Here is an 18,551-nt window from a genome sequence, read left to right as displayed (position 1 = left end):
AAAAAAGAAAAAAAGGGGAAGAAAAAAGAAAAAAGAAAAAAGAAAAAAGAAAAGGAGGAGAGGGAAGAGAGGGAAGTAGGAACGAAAGAAAGAGAAAGAGAGAGAAGGAGAGAGAGAAAGAGGAGGAATAAAGAGATAGAGAGAAAAAAAAGAGATAGAGAGAAGAAAAGGGGAAAAAAGGAAGAGAAAGAAAAGGGGAAATAAAGGGGGGAGAGGGAAGGAGGAAAGAAAGAACAGCTGAAAAAGACTGATTACAACAAAGATATATAAAAATATATATAAAAGTGTATAACAATTAGTAAACATATTGAGGCTAAAGGAAACAAGATAGAGGTACCATATCATTAAGGCCCCGGGGGGTCACAGTATCCAGTTTGTGAATCCACCTTGATTCACATCTCAGAAGGGCCTTGCCCCGGTCACCACCACGAAGCAAGGGTGGTATGTGATCTATCATTCTGTATCTGATGGTGGCTAGGGCATGTTTAGCTAATACAAAATGGCGAGCGACCGGTTGGTCACTGCTGCCCTTTTGTAGAGCTAGTCTAATGGATGACCTATGGGCAGTCATGCGTTCCTTAAATTTACGCGTGGTTTTGCCCACATATGACAGACCACAAGGGCAAAGTATCTGGTATACTGTGTGTGTGGTTTCACATGTCAGATGGTGTTTAATATGAAACTTAGTGCCCAGATGTGGGTGGCAAAATGTGTTTCCTGTGATCATATGATTACATGTAACACAGGTACATTTAAAGCAACCTGTTTTCTGGGGAGGTAAGAAGCTGCTTTGAGGGGATTTGGTCCTGCTCGAGATGTCTGACTTGACCAAAAGATCCCGTAGATTCCTAGATCTTTTGAAGCACGGCATAAGATCTGTCTGGTTTAGAGGTAAATGTTGATCAGATTTGATCAGGTGCCAATGTTTTTTGGCAATTTGCATAGTTTTGTCCGAAGAGGTGTTATATGAGGTCACCCACGGTAATTTAGTATAGGTTGATGTTCTTTCTTTAGGGCGTAGGAGAGTCTCCCTTTCCATAAGAAGGACTTTTCGTTTGGTCATTTGCATATTCTTTAAACTGTATCCTCTGTGTGCAAAACGTTCTATTAGTTCATCCATTTGTGCTGATGCTTTGGATCTGTCACTGTTGATTCTGTGTATTCTCAACATCTGTGAGTACGGGAGGCCAGCCTTAAGATTTCTCGGGTGGCAGCTGTTCCAATGCAGATATGAGTTACGATCCGTATCCTTGGTGTAGACCGTGGTGTTAATGAGCGAGTCTACTATGGAGATCCTGACGTCTAGGAAGTCTATGCTGTGTTCATCCATCTTGGCTGTTAATTTGACTGGACTGTCAGAACTGTTATGTTCAGTGATAACCGCTTCCAGTGACGCTTTCGGTCCTTTCCAGAATAATAGAAGGTCGTCTATGAATCTGGAGTAGAATATAATATTATCAGCCACTTTAGGATTTTTAAAGAAAATTTCTTCCTCTATTTGAAGCATATATAGGTTGGCGTAAGTTGGGGCTACTGCGGAGCCCATGGCACAACCTCTTTCCTGGAGATAATATTTGTTATTAAATAGGAAGAAGTTCCTCGTAAGGATGAGTTCTAACAGATGTATCAGAATGTAAATTTGTTCTGCCCCAAATGGACTCTCCTTCTGTAGTGCTGTTTGAACTGCAGATAAGCCTGCTTTGTGTGGTATGACTGTGTATAAGATAGTGACATCCGCAGTCACCAGCCACACATCTTTGGGAAGAGGACCAATATTGTTTAGTTTGTTTAGCAGCATTGTGGTGTCTAGAAGGCTGCGTGGATGCGCTGAGACATATGGTTGCAGTATAGAGTCTAACAGTACTGCCGTCGGTTGGAACAGAGATCCCCTGGCAGATATTATGGGTCTCCCTGGAGGGGGAGATATCCCTTTGTGTATTTTTGGTACCGTGTATAACACAGGGACCAGTGGGTGCTCTGGTAATAATACTTCATATGTCTCCTCTGTGATGATATTGGCATCTTGTGCCTGCAGAAGTGCCGATCTGAGTTCTTTTTTATACTGCTCAGTGGGATTACCCCTCAACAGACTATATGTGCCTGGTTCTTCTAATTGACGCTTGATTTCTGTTATATAATCAGGGAGATCTTGCAGTACAATCGCACCCCCTTTATCGGCGGGCCGAATTATTAACTGGTCATTCTCCATTAGTGATCGTAGAGCTTGCTGCTCGGATTTGGAGAGATTAGAATGTGTAGGTACATCATGATTAATATGTGCCTTAACCTCCTGATCAATAATTCTCATGTATGTTTTGATACTGGAATTATTTGAAAGAGGTTCAAAGGTAGAAGGGGTCTTAAATTGTAGTAATTTCTCAGGGATCGTGGTGACCTGATCCCGAGGTTTGCAAGAAAAGAATTCTTGGAGTTTTAGCTTGCGTTGTAGCTGGTGGGTTTCCACCTGCCAGTTGAGCTTGTCAAAGTTCGCAGACGGCACAAAGGACAACCCTTTTGCTAATACACTTGCTTCATTATCAGTCAATTCGAAACTTGAGAGATTAAAGATTATTTCTTTATCCCTGTCACGGGTGGTTTTCTTCCACGTGCTGAGGCGTTTGTACTGTCCTCCTCGTCTGGTAGGACCGCCTTTTTTGGGAGCTTGGTGCGAGTTGTCACACCTAAAGGGATAGAGGGGTTTCTGGGATTTTTACGTCGAGTGCCTGTGCGTTCTTGTTCGCTACCTGTGCTGGTATTTTCTGCAGAGGTATCTGTGTCCAATCTGGTTTGAGGGTATCTCCGTCGTCTGAAAAAAGGTTGCCTCTGCTCATTGTTATGGCCAGATAACCATCGGTATACTTGGTGGTTTTCGTAGTCTTTTTCCACTTTAAGGAATTTTTCCTTTTTAAATTTGATGAGATCCCTTTTGTATGTTGATAATTGGTTGCTTAATTTGACAAGCCATTCATTCTCCGTATCCATCGTGAGCACTGGTAGATGGGTTTCTTCCATTTTATCTATTTTTACTTTAATTTTTTCCACCTCCTTGGTGGATTGTTCAATAACTAGTACCATGAGATCTAGTGAGCACTTGTTAAGGATGGAGACCCATCTGCGACAGAATCCGGGGTCGAATCTGCCTATTGTGGGGCAGTTCCGGACTCTGAATCCTCGGGGGATTTTTTTACATCGAAAGTAATCACTCAGAGAGATCGCATGGTAATTGAAATCGATCTCCTTTTTCTTCAACCGTAATAGATCCCGGAAAATGATGTCCGGGGCCAATGCTTCCGTCTGTGTGAAAAGTTGTTCCTTGTGTAATATGGCCTCTGTTTCACTCTCAGAATAACTAAAATATTCTTGTAACGGTATCAGTAGTGGATTGAAAGGTTCTTGATCCGGCACTTGAGATTCCGCCATGATGTAAAGCGTAGAATAGGCCTTATTGGTTAGTCCTTGTGAAATGGGTGTCGTAGTGAGCAATGGCAATTGTCACACCGCTGAATAAAATCAAAAATGCAGAGATGTGCTGCTCCAGTATAAGCAGTTTTCACCTCAATGGTTGAGAAGTTGAGTCATAAACAGTGTAAATAAACAATTGCAAGGTGCCGTGACCTGGTTCGGTGTATGGCTGGGACACCGTTCCTGTATAGGTATGTGATGGTCTGGCACTCTTTGTTACACAGGTGGCTTGGTCCGGTGCCCGTGCTGACGTTGTTCACGTGTAAGTAGTCGAGTGGATGCTCGGCACTCTGGACTCAATGAATGTGGTAAATGATCAGCCCTCCGGTACTGTCAACGTTTCAATTTATTCCAAATTTTTCTCAAGACATATAAATAAACATAGACAAACACTCACCTTATATCCCCACCATTGTGCAGGTGCGCGTGCCGGAGCGGGGGACCGCCTCCCGGCGAGGTCCGTCGGGCCGGAAGTCTCCCGTCAGCTGTGGTGCAGTAAAACGACGTCATCGCGTATTGCGCGATGCACGTCCAGTGCTGGGTTGCCATGGCAATGCTATACACAACAACAAGGATTGTATAAGCTTAACAGTACTTGCTATATAAAACAAGTAAATTGCTATGTTGCGGCTCTATTCATGAAACTGTATTATGCAATCCATTAGTGCCTGATATAAATAACTTGGAAATAGCAGTGCGAAAAAACTGTGAAAGAGTGAAAGAAGAAGAGAGAGAGAGAGGGAAGGGGGACGAAAAAAGAAAAAAGAAAAAAAGGGGAAGAAAAAAGAAAAAAGAAAAAAGAAAAGGAGGAGAGGGAAGAGAGGGAAGTAGGAACGAAAGAAAGAGAAAGAGAGAGAAGGAGAGAGAGAAAGAGGAGGAATAAAGAGATAGAGAGAAAAAAAAGAGATAGAGAGAAGAAAAGGGGAAAAAAGGAAGAGAAAGAAAAGGGGAAATAAAGGGGGGAGAGGGAAGGAGGAAAGAAAGAACAGCTGAAAAAGACTGATTACAACAAAGATATATAAAAATATATATAAAAGTGTATAACAATTAGTAAACATATTGAGGCTAAAGGAAACAAGATAGAGGTACCATATCATTAAGGCCCCGGGGGGTCACAGTATCCAGTTTGTGAATCCACCTTGATTCACATCTCAGAAGGGCCTTGCCCCGGTCACCACCACGAAGCAAGGGTGGTATGTGATCTATCATTCTGTATCTGATGGTGGCTAGGGCATGTTTAGCTAATACAAAATGGCGAGCGACCGGTTGGTCACTGCTGCCCTTTTGTAGAGCTAGTCTAATGGATGACCTATGGGCAGTCATGCGTTCCTTAAATTTACGCGTGGTTTTGCCCACATATGACAGACCACAAGGGCAAAGTATCTGGTATACTGTGTGTGTGGTTTCACATGTCAGATGGTGTTTAATATGAAACTTAGTGCCCAGATGTGGGTGGCAAAATGTGTTTCCTGTGATCATATGATTACATGTAACACAGGTACATTTAAAGCAACCTGTTTTCTGGGGAGGTAAGAAGCTGCTTTGAGGGGATTTGGTCCTGCTCGAGATGTCTGACTTGACCAAAAGATCCCGTAGATTCCTAGATCTTTTGAAGCACGGCATAAGATCTGTCTGGTTTAGAGGTAAATGTTGATCAGATTTGATCAGGTGCCAATGTTTTTTGGCAATTTGCATAGTTTTGTCCGAAGAGGTGTTATATGAGGTCACCCACGGTAATTTAGTATAGGTTGATGTTCTTTCTTTAGGGCGTAGGAGAGTCTCCCTTTCCATAAGAAGGACTTTTCGTTTGGTCATTTGCATATTCTTTAAACTGTATCCTCTGTGTGCAAAACGTTCTATTAGTTCATCCATTTGTGCTGATGCTTTGGATCTGTCACTGTTGATTCTGTGTATTCTCAACATCTGTGAGTACGGGAGGCCAGCCTTAAGATTTCTCGGGTGGCAGCTGTTCCAATGCAGATATGAGTTACGATCCGTATCCTTGGTGTAGACCGTGGTGTTAATGAGCGAGTCTACTATGGAGATCCTGACGTCTAGGAAGTCTATGCTGTGTTCATCCATCTTGGCTGTTAATTTGACTGGACTGTCAGAACTGTTATGTTCAGTGATAACCGCTTCCAGTGACGCTTTCGGTCCTTTCCAGAATAATAGAAGGTCGTCTATGAATCTGGAGTAGAATATAATATTATCAGCCACTTTAGGATTTTTAAAGAAAATTTCTTCCTCTATTTGAAGCATATATAGGTTGGCGTAAGTTGGGGCTACTGCGGAGCCCATGGCACAACCTCTTTCCTGGAGATAATATTTGTTATTAAATAGGAAGAAGTTCCTCGTAAGGATGAGTTCTAACAGATGTATCAGAATGTAAATTTGTTCTGCCCCAAATGGACTCTCCTTCTGTAGTGCTGTTTGAACTGCAGATAAGCCTGCTTTGTGTGGTATGACTGTGTATAAGCTAGTGACATCCGCAGTCACCAGCCACACATCTTTGGGAAGAGGACCAATATTGTTTAGTTTGTTTAGAAGCATTGTGGTGTCTAGAAGGCTGCGTGGATGCGCTGAGACATATGGTTGCAGTATAGAGTCTAACAGTACTGCCGTCGGTTGGAACAGAGATCCCCTGGCAGATATTATGGGTCTCCCTGGAGGGGGAGATATCCCTTTGTGTATTTTTGGTACCGTGTATAACACAGGGACCAGTGGGTGCTCTGGTAATAATACTTCATATGTCTCCTCTGTGATGATATTGGCATCTTGTGCCTGCAGAAGTGCCGATCTGAGTTCTTTTTTATACTGCTCAGTGGGATTACCCCTCAACAGACTATATGTGCCTGGTTCTTCTAATTGACGCTTGATTTCTGTTATATAATCAGGGAGATCTTGCAGTACAATCGCACCCCCTTTATCGGCGGGCCGAATTATTAACTGGTCATTCTCCATTAGTGATCGTAGAGCTTGCTGCTCGGATTTGGAGAGATTAGAATGTGTAGGTACATCATGATTAATATGTGCCTTAACCTCCTGATCAATAATTCTCATGTATGTTTTGATACTGGAATTATTTGAAAGAGGTTCAAAGGTAGAAGGGGTCTTAAATTGTAGTAATTTCTCAGGGATCGTGGTGACCTGATCCCGAGGTTTGCAAGAAAAGAATTCTTGGAGTTTTAGCTTGCGTTGTAGCTGGTGGGTTTCCACCTGCCAGTTGAGCTTGTCAAAGTTCGCAGACGGCACAAAGGACAACCCTTTTGCTAATACACTTGCTTCATTATCAGTCAATTCGAAACTTGAGAGATTAAAGATTATTTCTTTATCCCTGTCACGGGTGGTTTTCTTCCACGTGCTGAGGCGTTTGTACTGTCCTCCTCGTCTGGTAGGACCGCCTTTTTTGGGAGCTTGGTGCGAGTTGTCACACCTAAAGGGATAGAGGGGTTTCTGGGAATTTTACGTCGAGTGCCTGTGCGTTCTTGTTCGCTACCTGTGCTGGTATTTTCTGCAGAGGTATCTGTGTCCAATCTGGTTTGAGGGTATCTCCGTCGTCTGAAAAAAGGTTGCCTCTGCTCATTGTTATGGCCAGATAACCATCGGTATACTTGGTGGTTTTTGTAGTCTTTTTCCACTTTAAGGAATTTTTCCTTTTTAAATTTGATGAGATCCCTTTTGTATGTTGATAATTGGTTGCTTAATTTGACAAGCCATTCATTCTCCGTATCCATCGTGAGCACTGGTAGATGGGTTTCTTCCATTTTATCTATTTTTACTTTAATTTTTTCCACCTCCTTGGTGGATTGTTAAATAACTAGTACCATGAGATCTAGTGAGCACTTGTTAAGGATGGAGACCCATCTGCGACAGAATCCGGGGTCGAATCTGCCTATTGTGGGGCAGTTCCGGACTCTGAATCCTCGGGGGATTTTTTTACATCGAAAGTAATCACTCAGAGAGATCGCATGGTAATTGAAATCGATCTCCTTTTTCTTCAACCGTAATAGATCCCGGAAAATGATGTCCGGGGCCAATGCTTCCGTCTGTGTGAAAAGTTGTTCCTTGTGTAATATGGCCTCTGTTTCACTCTCAGAATAACTAAAATATTCTTGTAACGGTATCAGTAGTGGATTGAAAGGTTCTTGATCCGGCACTTGAGATTCCGCCATGATGTAAAGCGTAGAATAGGCCTTATTGGTTAGTCCTTGTGAAATGGGTGTCGTAGTGAGCAATGGCAATTGTCACACCGCTGAATAAAATCAAAAATGCAGAGATGTGCTGCTCCAGTATGAGCAGTTATCACCTCAATGGTTGAGAAGTTGAGTCATAAACAGTGTAAATAAACAATTGCAAGGTGCCGTGACCTGGTTCGGTGTATGGCTGGGACACTGTTCCTGTATAGGTATGTGATGGTCTGGCACTCTTTGTTACACAGGTGGCTTGGTCCGGTGCCCGTGCTGACGTTGTTCACGTGTAAGTAGTCGAGTGGATGCTCGGCACTCTGGACTCAATGAATGTGGTAAATGATCAGCCCTCCGGTACTGTCAACGTTTCAATTTATTCCAAATTTTTCTCAAGACATATAAATAAACATAGACAAACACTCACCTTATATCCCCACCATTGTGCAGGTGCGCGTGCCGGAGCGGGGGACCGCCTCCCGGCGAGGTCCGTCGGGCCGGAAGTCTCCCGTCAGCTGTGGCGCAGTAAAACGACGTCATCGCGTATTGCGCGATGCACGTCCAGTGCTGGGTTGCCATGGCAATGCTATACACAACAACAACGATTGTATAAGCTTAACAGTACTTGCTATATAAAACAAGTAAATTGCTATGTTGCGGCTCTATTCATGAAACTGTATTATGCAATCCATTAGTGCCTGATATAAATAACTTGGAAATAGCAGTGCGAAAAAACTGTGAAAGAGTGAAAGAAGAAGAGAGAGAGAGAGGGAAGGGGGACGAAAAAAGAAAAAAGAAAAAAAGGGGAAGAAAAAAGAAAAAAGAAAAAAGAAAAAAGAAAAGGAGGAGAGGGAAGAGAGGGAAGTAGGAACGAAAGAAAGAGAAAGAGAGAGAAGGAAAGAGAGAAAGAGGAGGAATAAAGAGATAGAGAGAAAAAAAAGAGAGATAGAGAGAAGAAAAGGGGAAAAAAGGAAGAGAAAGAAAAGGGGAAATAAAGGGGGGAGAGGGAAGGAGGAAAGAAAGAACAGCTGAAAAAGACTGATTACAACAAAAATATATAAAAATATATATAAAAGTGTATAACAATTAGTAAACATATTGAGGCTAAAGGAAACAAGATAGAGGTACCATATCATTAAGGCCCCGGGGGGTCACAGTATCCAGTTTGTGAATCCACCTTGATTCACATCTCAGAAGGGCCTTGCCCCGGTCACCACCACGAAGCAAGGGTGGTATGTGATCTATCATTCTGTATCTGATGGTGGCTAGGGCATGTTTAGCTAATACAAAATGGCGAGCGACCGGTTGGTCACTGCTGCCCTTTTGTAGAGCTAGTCTAATGGATGACCTATGGGCAGTCATGCGTTCCTTAAATTTACGCGTGGTTTTGCCCACATATGACAGACCACAAGGGCAAAGTATCTGGTATACTGTGTGTGTGGTTTCACATGTCAGATGGTGTTTAATATGAAACTTAGTGCCCAGATGTGGGTGGCAAAATGTGTTTCCTGTGATCATATGATTACATGTAACACAGGTACATTTAAAGCAACCTGTTTTCTGGGGAGGTAAGAAGCTGCTTTGAGGGGATTTGGTCCTGCTCGAGATGTCTGACTTGACCAAAAGATCCCGTAGATTCCTAGATCTTTTGAAGCACGGCATAAGATCTGTCTGGTTTAGAGGTAAATGTTGATCAGATTTGATCAGGTGCCAATGTTTTTTGGCAATTTGCATAGTTTTGTCCGAAGAGGTGTTATATGAGGTCACCCACGGTAATTTAGTATAGGTTGATGTTCTTTCTTTAGGGCGTAGGAGAGTCTCCCTTTCCATAAGAAGGACTTTTCGTTTGGTCATTTGCATATTCTTTAAACTGTATCCTCTGTGTGCAAAACGTTCTATTAGTTCATCCATTTGTGCTGATGCTTTGGATCTGTCACTGTTGATTCTGTGTATTCTCAACATCTGTGAGTACGGGAGGCCAGCCTTAAGATTTCTCGGGTGGCAGCTGTTCCAATGCAGATATGAGTTACGATCCGTATCCTTGGTGTAGACCGTGGTGTTAATGAGCGAGTCTACTATGGAGATCCTGACGTCTAGGAAGTCTATGCTGTGTTCATCCATCTTGGCTGTTAATTTGACTGGACTGTCAGAACTGTTATGTTCAGTGATAACCGCTTCCAGTGACGCTTTCGGTCCTTTCCAGAATAATAGAAGGTCGTCTATGAATCTGGAGTAGAATATAATATTATCAGCCACTTTAGGATTTTTAAAGAAAATTTCTTCCTCTATTTGAAGCATATATAGGTTGGCGTAAGTTGGGGCTACTGCGGAGCCCATGGCACAACCTCTTTCCTGGAGATAATATTTGTTATTAAATAGGAAGAAGTTCCTCATAAGGATGAGTTCTAACAGATGTATCAGAATGTAAATTTGTTCTGCCCCAAATGGACTCTCCTTCTGTAGTGCTGTTTGAACTGCAGATAAGCCTGCTTTGTGTGGTATGACTGTGTATAAGCTAGTGACATCCGCAGTCACCAGCCACACATCTTTGGGAAGAGGACCAATATTGTTTAGTTTGTTTAGAAGCATTGTGGTGTCTAGAAGGCTGCGTGGATGCGCTGAGACATATGGTTGCAGTATAGAGTCTAACAGTACTGCCGTCGGTTGGAACAGAGATCCCCTGGCAGATATTATGGGTCTCCCTGGAGGGGGAGATATCCCTTTGTGTATTTTTGGTACCGTGTATAACACAGGGACCAGTGGGTGCTCTGGTAATAATACTTCATATGTCTCCTCTGTGATGATATTGGCATCTTGTGCCTGCAGAAGTGCCGATCTGAGTTCTTTTTTATACTGCTCAGTGGGATTACCCCTCAACAGACTATATGTGCCTGGTTCTTCTAATTGACGCTTGATTTCTGTTATATAATCAGGGAGATCTTGCAGTACAATCGCACCCCCTTTATCGGCGGGCCGAATTATTAACTGGTCATTCTCCATTAGTGATCGTAGAGCTTGCTGCTCGGATTTGGAGAGATTAGAATGTGTAGGTACATCATGATTAATATGTGCCTTAACCTCCTGATCAATAATTCTCATGTATGTTTTGATACTGGAATTATTTGAAAGAGGTTCAAAGGTAGAAGGGGTCTTAAATTGTAGTAATTTCTCAGGGATCGTGGTGACCTGATCCCGAGGTTTGCAAGAAAAGAATTCTTGGAGTTTTAGCTTGCGTTGTAGCTGGTGGGTTTCCACCTGCCAGTTGAGCTTGTCAAAGTTCGCAGACGGCACAAAGGACAACCCTTTTGCTAATACACTTGCTTCATTATCAGTCAATTCGAAACTTGAGAGATTAAAGATTATTTCTTTATCCCTGTCACGGGTGGTTTTCTTCCACGTGCTGAGGCGTTTGTACTGTCCTCCTCGTCTGGTAGGACCGCCTTTTTTGGGAGCTTGGTGCGAGTTGTCACACCTAAAGGGATAGAGGGGTTTCTGGGATTTTTACGTCGAGTGCCTGTGCGTTCTTGTTCGCTACCTGTGCTGGTATTTTCTGCAGAGGTATCTGTGTCCAATCTGGTTTGAGAGTATCTCCGTCGTCTGAAAAAAGGTTGCCTCTGCTCATTGTTATGGCCAGATAACCATCGGTATACTTGGTGGTTTTCGTAGTCTTTTTCCACTTTAAGGAATTTTTCCTTTTTAAATTTGATGAGATCCCTTTTGTATGTTGATAATTGGTTGCTTAATTTGACAAGCCATTCATTCTCCGTATCCATCGTGAGCACTGGTAGATGGGTTTCTTCCATTTTATCTATTTTTACTTTAATTTTTTCCACCTCCTTGGTGGATTGTTCAATAACTAGTACCATGAGATCTAGTGAGCACTTGATAAGGATGGAGACCCATCTGCGACAGAATCCGGGGTCGAATCTGCCTATTGTGGGGCAGTTCCGGACTCTGAATCCTCGGGGGATTTTTTTACATCGAAAGTAATCACTCAGAGAGATCGCATGGTAATTGAAATCGATCTCCTTTTTCTTCAACCGTAATAGATCCCGGAAAATGATGTCCGGGGCCAATGCTTCCGTCTGTGTGAAAAGTTGTTCCTTGTGTAATATGGCCTCTGTTTCACTCTCAGAATAACTAAAATATTCTTGTAACGGTATCAGTAGTGGATTGAAAGGTTCTTGATCCGGCACTTGAGATTCCGCCATGATGTAAAGCGTAGAATAGGCCTTATTGGTTAGTCCTTGTGAAATGGGTGTCGTAGTGAGCAATGGCAATTGTCACACCGCTGAATAAAATCAAAAATGCAGAGATGTGCTGCTCCAGTATGAGCAGTTATCACCTCAATGGTTGAGAAGTTGAGTCATAAACAGTGTAAATAAACAATTGCAAGGTGCCGTGACCTGGTTCGGTGTATGGCTGGGACACCGTTCCTGTATAGGTATGTGATGGTCTGGCACTCTTTGTTACACAGGTGGCTTGGTCCGGTGCCCGTGCTGACGTTGTTCACGTGTAAGTAGTCGAGTGGATGCTCGGCACTCTGGACTCAATGAATGTGGTAAATGATCAGCCCTCCGGTACTGTCAACGTTTCAATTTATTCCAAATTTTTCTCAAGGCATATAAATAAACATAGACAAACACTCACCTTATATCCCCACCATTGTGCAGGTGCGCGTGCCGGAGCGGGGGACCGCCTCCCGGCGAGGTCCGTCGGGCCGGAAGTCTCCCGTCAGCTGTGGCGCAGTAAAACGACGTCATCGCGTATTGCGCGATGCACGTCCAGTGCTGGGTTGCCATGGCAATGCTATACACAACAACAAGGATTGTATAAGCTTAACAGTACTTGCTATATAAAACAAGTAAATTGCTATGTTGCGGCTCTATTCATGAAACTGTATTATGCAATCCATTAGTGCCTGATATAAATAACTTGGAAATAGCAGTGCGAAAAAACTGTGAAAGAGTGAAAGAAGAAGAGAGAGAGAGAGGGAAGGGGGACGAAAAAAGAAAAAAGAAAAAAAGGGGAAGAAAAAAGAAAAAAGAAAAAAGAAAAGGAGGAGAGGGAAGAGAGGGAAGTAGGAACGAAAGAAAGAGAAAGAGAGAGAAGGAGAGAGAGAAAGAGGAGGAATAAAGAGATAGAGAGAAAAAAAAGAGATAGAGAGAAGAAAAGGGGAAAAAAGGAAGAGAAAGAAAAGGGGAAATAAAGGGGGGAGAGGGAAGGAGGAAAGAAAGAACAGCTGAAAAAGACTGATTACAACAAAGATATATAAAAATATATATAAAAGTGTATAACAATTAGTAAACATATTGAGGCTAAAGGAAACAAGATAGAGGTACCATATCATTAAGGCCCCGGGGGGTCACAGTATCCAGTTTGTGAATCCACCTTGATTCACATCTCAGAAGGGCCTTGCCCCGGTCACCACCACGAAGCAAGGGTGGTATGTGATCTATCATTCTGTATCTGATGGTGGCTAGGGCATGTTTAGCTAATACAAAATGGCGAGCGACCGGTTGGTCACTGCTGCCCTTTTGTAGAGCTAGTCTAATGGATGACCTATGGGCAGTCATGCGTTCCTTAAATTTACGCGTGGTTTTGCCCACATATGACAGACCACAAGGGCAAAGTATCTGGTATACTGTGTGTGTGGTTTCACATGTCAGATGGTGTTTAATATGAAACTTAGTGCCCAGATGTGGGTGGCAAAATGTGTTTCCTGTGATCATATGATTACATGTAACACAGGTACATTTAAAGCAACCTGTTTTCTGGGGAGGTAAGAAGCTGCTTTGAGGGGATTTGGTCCTGCTCGAGATGTCTGACTTGACCAAAAGATCCCGTAGATTCCTAGATCTTTTGAAGCACGGCATAAGATCTGTCTGGTTTAGAGGTAAATGTTGATCAGATTTGATCAGGTGCCAATGTTTTTTGGCAATTTGCATAGTTTTGTCCGAAGAGGTGTTATATGAGGTCACCCACGGTAATTTAGTATAGGTTGATGTTCTTTCTTTAGGGCGTAGGAGAGTCTCCCTTTCCATAAGAAGGACTTTTCGTTTGGTCATTTGCATATTCTTTAAACTGTATCCTCTGTGTGCAAAACGTTCTATTAGTTCATCCATTTGTGCTGATGCTTTGGATCTGTCACTGTTGATTCTGTGTATTCTCAACATCTGTGAGTACGGGAGGCCAGCCTTAAGATTTCTCGGGTGGCAGCTGTTCCAATGCAGATATGAGTTACGATCCGTATCCTTGGTGTAGACCGTGGTGTTAATGAGCGAGTCTACTATGGAGATCCTGACGTCTAGGAAGTCTATGCTGTGTTCATCCATCTTGGCTGTTAATTTGACTGGACTGTCAGAACTGTTATGTTCAGTGATAACCGCTTCCAGTGACGCTTTCGGTCCTTTCCAGAATAATAGAAGGTCGTCTATGAATCTGGAGTAGAATATAATATTATCAGCCACTTTAGGATTTTTAAAGAAAATTTCTTCCTCTATTTGAAGCATATATAGGTTGGCGTAAGTTGGGGCTACTGCGGAGCCCATGGCACAACCTCTTTCCTGGAGATAATATTTGTTATTAAATAGGAAGAAGTTCCTCATAAGGATGAGTTCTAACAGATGTATCAGAATGTAAATTTGTTCTGCCCCAAATGGACTCTCCTTCTGTAGTGCTGTTTGAACTGCAGATAAGCCTGCTTTGTGTGGTATGACTGTGTATAAGCTAGTGACATCCGCAGTCACCAGCCACACATCTTTGGGAAGAGGACCAATATTGTTTAGTTTGTTTAGAAGCATTGTGGTGTCTAGAAGGCTGCGTGGATGCGCTGAGACATATGGTTGCAGTATAGAGTCTAACAGTACTGCCGTCGGTTGGAACAGAGATCCCCTGGCAGATATTATGGGTCTCCCTGGAGGGGGAGATATCCCTTTGTGTATTTTTGGTACCGTGTATAACACAGGGACCAGTGGGTGCTCTGGTAATAATACTTCATATGTCTCCTCTGTGATGATATTGGCATCTTGTGCCTGCAGAAGTGCCGATCTGAGTTCTTTTTTATACTGCTCAGTGGGATTACCCCTCAACAGACTATATGTGCCTGGTTCTTCTAATTGACGCTTGATTTCTGTTATATAATCAGGGAGATCTTGCAGTACAATCGCACCCCCTTTATCGGCGGGCCGAATTATTAACTGGTCATTCTCCATTAGTGATCGTAGAGCTTGCTGCTCGGATTTGGAGAGATTAGAATGTGTAGGTACATCATGATTAATATGTGCCTTAACCTCCTGATCAATAATTCTCATGTATGTTTTGATACTGGAATTATTTGAAAGAGGTTCAAAGGTAGAAGGGGTCTTAAATTGTAGTAATTTCTCAGGGATCGTGGTGACCTGATCCCGAGGTTTGCAAGAAAAGAATTCTTGGAGTTTTAGCTTGCGTTGTAGCTGGTGGGCTTCCACCTGCCAGTTGAGCTTGTCAAAGTTCGCAGACGGCACAAAGGACAACCCTTTTGCTAATACACTTGCTTCATTATCAGTCAATTCGAAACTTGAGAGATTAAAGATTATTTCTTTATCCCTGTCACGGGTGGTTTTCTTCCACGTGCTGAGGCGTTTGTACTGTCCTCCTCGTCTGGTAGGACCGCCTTTTTTGGGAGCTTGGTGCGAGTTGTCACCCCTAAAGGGATAGAGGGGTTTCTGGGATTTTTACGTCGAGTGCCTGTGCGTTCTTGTTCGCTACCTGTGCTGGTATTTTCTGCAGAGGTATCTGTGTCCAATCTGGTTTGAGGGTATCTCCGTCGTCTGAAAAAAGGTTGCCTCTGTTCATTGTTATGGCCAGATAACCATCGGTATACTTGGTGGTTTTCGTAGTCTTTTTCCACTTTAAGGAATTTTTCCTTTTTAAATTTGATGAGATCCCTTTTGTATGTTGATAATTGGTTGCTTAATTTGACAAGCCATTCATTCTCCGTATCCATCGTGAGCACTGGTAGATGGGTTTCTTCCATTTTATCTATTTTTACTTTAATTTTTTCCACCTCCTTGGTGGATTGTTCAATAACTAGTACCATGAGATCTAGTGAGCACTTGTTAAGGATGGAGACCCATCTGCGACAGAATCCGGGGTCGAATCTGCCTATTGTGGGGCAGTTCCGGACTCTGAATCCTCGGGGGATTTTTTTACATCGAAAGTAATCACTCAGAGAGATCGCATGGTAATTGAAATCGATCTCCTTTTTCTTCAACCGTAATAGATCCCGGAAAATGATGTCCGGGGCCAATGCTTCCGTCTGTGTGAAAAGTTGTTCCTTGTGTAATATGGCCTCTGTTTCACTCTCAGAATAACTAAAATATTCTTGTAACGGTATCAGTAGTGGATTGAAAGGTTCTTGATCCGGCACTTGAGATTCCGCCATGATGTAAAGCGTAGAATAGGCCTTATTGGTTAGTCCTTGTGAAATGGGTGTCGTAGTGAGCAATGGCAATTGTCACACCGCTGAATAAAATCAAAAATGCAGAGATGTGCTGCTCCAGTATGAGCAGTTATCACCTCAATGGTTGAGAAGTTGAGTCATAAACAGTGTAAATAAACAATTGCAAGGTGCCGTGACCTGGTTCGGTGTATGGCTGGGACACCGTTCCTGTATAGGTATGTGATGGTCTGGCACTCTTTGTTACACAGGTGGCTTGGTCCGGTGCCCGTGCTGACGTTGTTCACGTGTAAGTAGTCGAGTGGATGCTCGGCACTCTGGACTCAATGAATGTGGCAAATGATCAGCCCTCCGGTACTGTCAACGTTTCAATTTATTCCAAATTTTTCTCAAGACATATAAATAAACATAGACAAACACTCACCTTATATCCCCACCATTGTGCAGGTGCGCGTGCCGGAGCGGGGGACCGCCTCCCGGCGAGGTCCGTCGGGCCGGAAGTCTCCCGTCAGCTGTGGCGCAGTAAAACGACGTCATCGCGTATTGCGCGATGCACGTCCAGTGCTGGGTTGCCATGGCAATGCTATACACAACAACAAGGATTGTATAAGCTTAACAGTACTTGCTATATAAAACAAGTAAATTGCTATGTTGCGGCTCTATTCATGAAACTGTATTATGCAATCCATTAGTGCCTGATATAAATAACTTGGAAATAGCAGTGCGAAAAAACTGTGAAAGAGTGAAAGAAGAAGAGAGAGAGAGAGGGAAGGGGGACGAAAAAAGAAAAAAGAAAAAAAGGGGAAGAAAAAAGAAAAAAGAAAAAAGAAAAAAGAAAAGGAGGAGAGGGAAGAGAGGGAAGTAGGAACGAAAGAAAGAGAAAGAGAGAGAAGGAGAGAGAGAAAGAGGAGGAATAAAGAGATAGAGAGAAAAAAAAGAGATAGAGAGAAGAAAAGGGGAAAAAAGGAAGAGAAAGAAAAGGGGAAATAAAGGGGGGAGAGGGAAGGATGAAAGAAAGAACAGCTGAAAAAGACTGATTACAACAAAGATATATAAAAATATATATAAAAGTGTATAACAATTAGTAAACATATTGAGGCTAAAGGAAACAAGATAGAGGTACCATATCATTAAGGCCCCGGGGGGTCACAGTATCCAGTTTGTGAATCCACCTTGATTCACATCTCAGAAGGGCCTTGCCCCGGTCACCACCACGAAGCAAGGGTGGTATGTGATCTATCATTCTGTATCTGATGGTGGCTAGGGCATGTTTAGCTAATACAAAATGGCGAGCGACCGGTTGGTCACTGCTGCCCTTTTGTAGAGCTAGTCTAATGGATGACCTATGGGCAGTCATGCGTTCCTTAAATTTACGCGTGGTTTTGCCCACATATGACAGACCACAAGGGCAAAGTATCTGGTATACTGTGTGTGTGGTTTCACATGTCAGATGGTGTTTAATATGAAACTTAGTGCCCAGATGTGGGTGGCAAAATGTGTTTCCTGTGATCATATGATTACATGTAACACAGGTACATTTAAAGCAACCTGTTTTCTGGGGAGGTAAGAAGCTGCTTTGAGGGGATTTGGTCCTGCTCGAGATGTCTGACTTGACCAAAAGATCCCGTAGATTCCTAGATCTTTTGAAGCACGGCATAAGATCTGTCTGGTTTAGAGGTAAATGTTGATCAGATTTGATCAGGTGCCAATGTTTTTTGGCAATTTGCATAGTTTTGTCCGAAGAGGTGTTATATGAGGTCACCCACGGTAATTTAGTATAGGTTGATGTTCTTTCTTTAGGGCGTAGGAGAGTCTCCCTTTCCATAAGAAGGACTTTTCGTTTGGTCATTTGCATATTCTTTAAACTGTATCCTCTGTGTGCAAAACGTTCTATTAGTTCATCCATTTGTGCTGATGCTTTGGATCTGTCACTGTTGATTCTGTGTATTCTCAACATCTGTGAGTACGGGAGGCCAGCCTTAAGATTTCTCGGGTGGCAGCTGTTCCAATGCAGATATGAGTTACGATCCGTATCCTTGGTGTAGACCGTGGTGTTAATGAGCGAGTCTACTATGGAGATCCTGACGTCTAGGAAGTCTATGCTGTGTTCATCCATCTTGGCTGTTAATTTGACTGGACTGTCAGAACTGTTATGTTCAGTGATAACCGCTTCCAGTGACGCTTTCGGTCCTTTCCAGAATAATAGAAGGTCGTCTATGAATCTGGAGTAGAATATAATATTATCAGCCACTTTAGGATTTTTAAAGAAAATTTCTTCCTCTATTTGAAGCATATATAGGTTGGCGTAAGTTGGGGCTACTGCGGAGCCCATGGCACAACCTCTTTCCTGGAGATAATATTTGTTATTAAATAGGAAGAAGTTCCTCATAAGGATGAGTTCTAACAGATGTATCAGAATGTAAATTTGTTCTGCCCCAAATGGACTCTCCTTCTGTAGTGCTGTT

Source organism: Pseudophryne corroboree, chromosome 5 (assembly GCF_028390025.1).
Source record: "Pseudophryne corroboree isolate aPseCor3 chromosome 5, aPseCor3.hap2, whole genome shotgun sequence".
Classification (NCBI taxonomy): Eukaryota; Metazoa; Chordata; class Amphibia; order Anura; family Myobatrachidae; genus Pseudophryne; species Pseudophryne corroboree.
The sequence above is the reverse complement of the archived record's forward strand: the minus strand, read 5'-3'. Positions refer to the sequence as shown.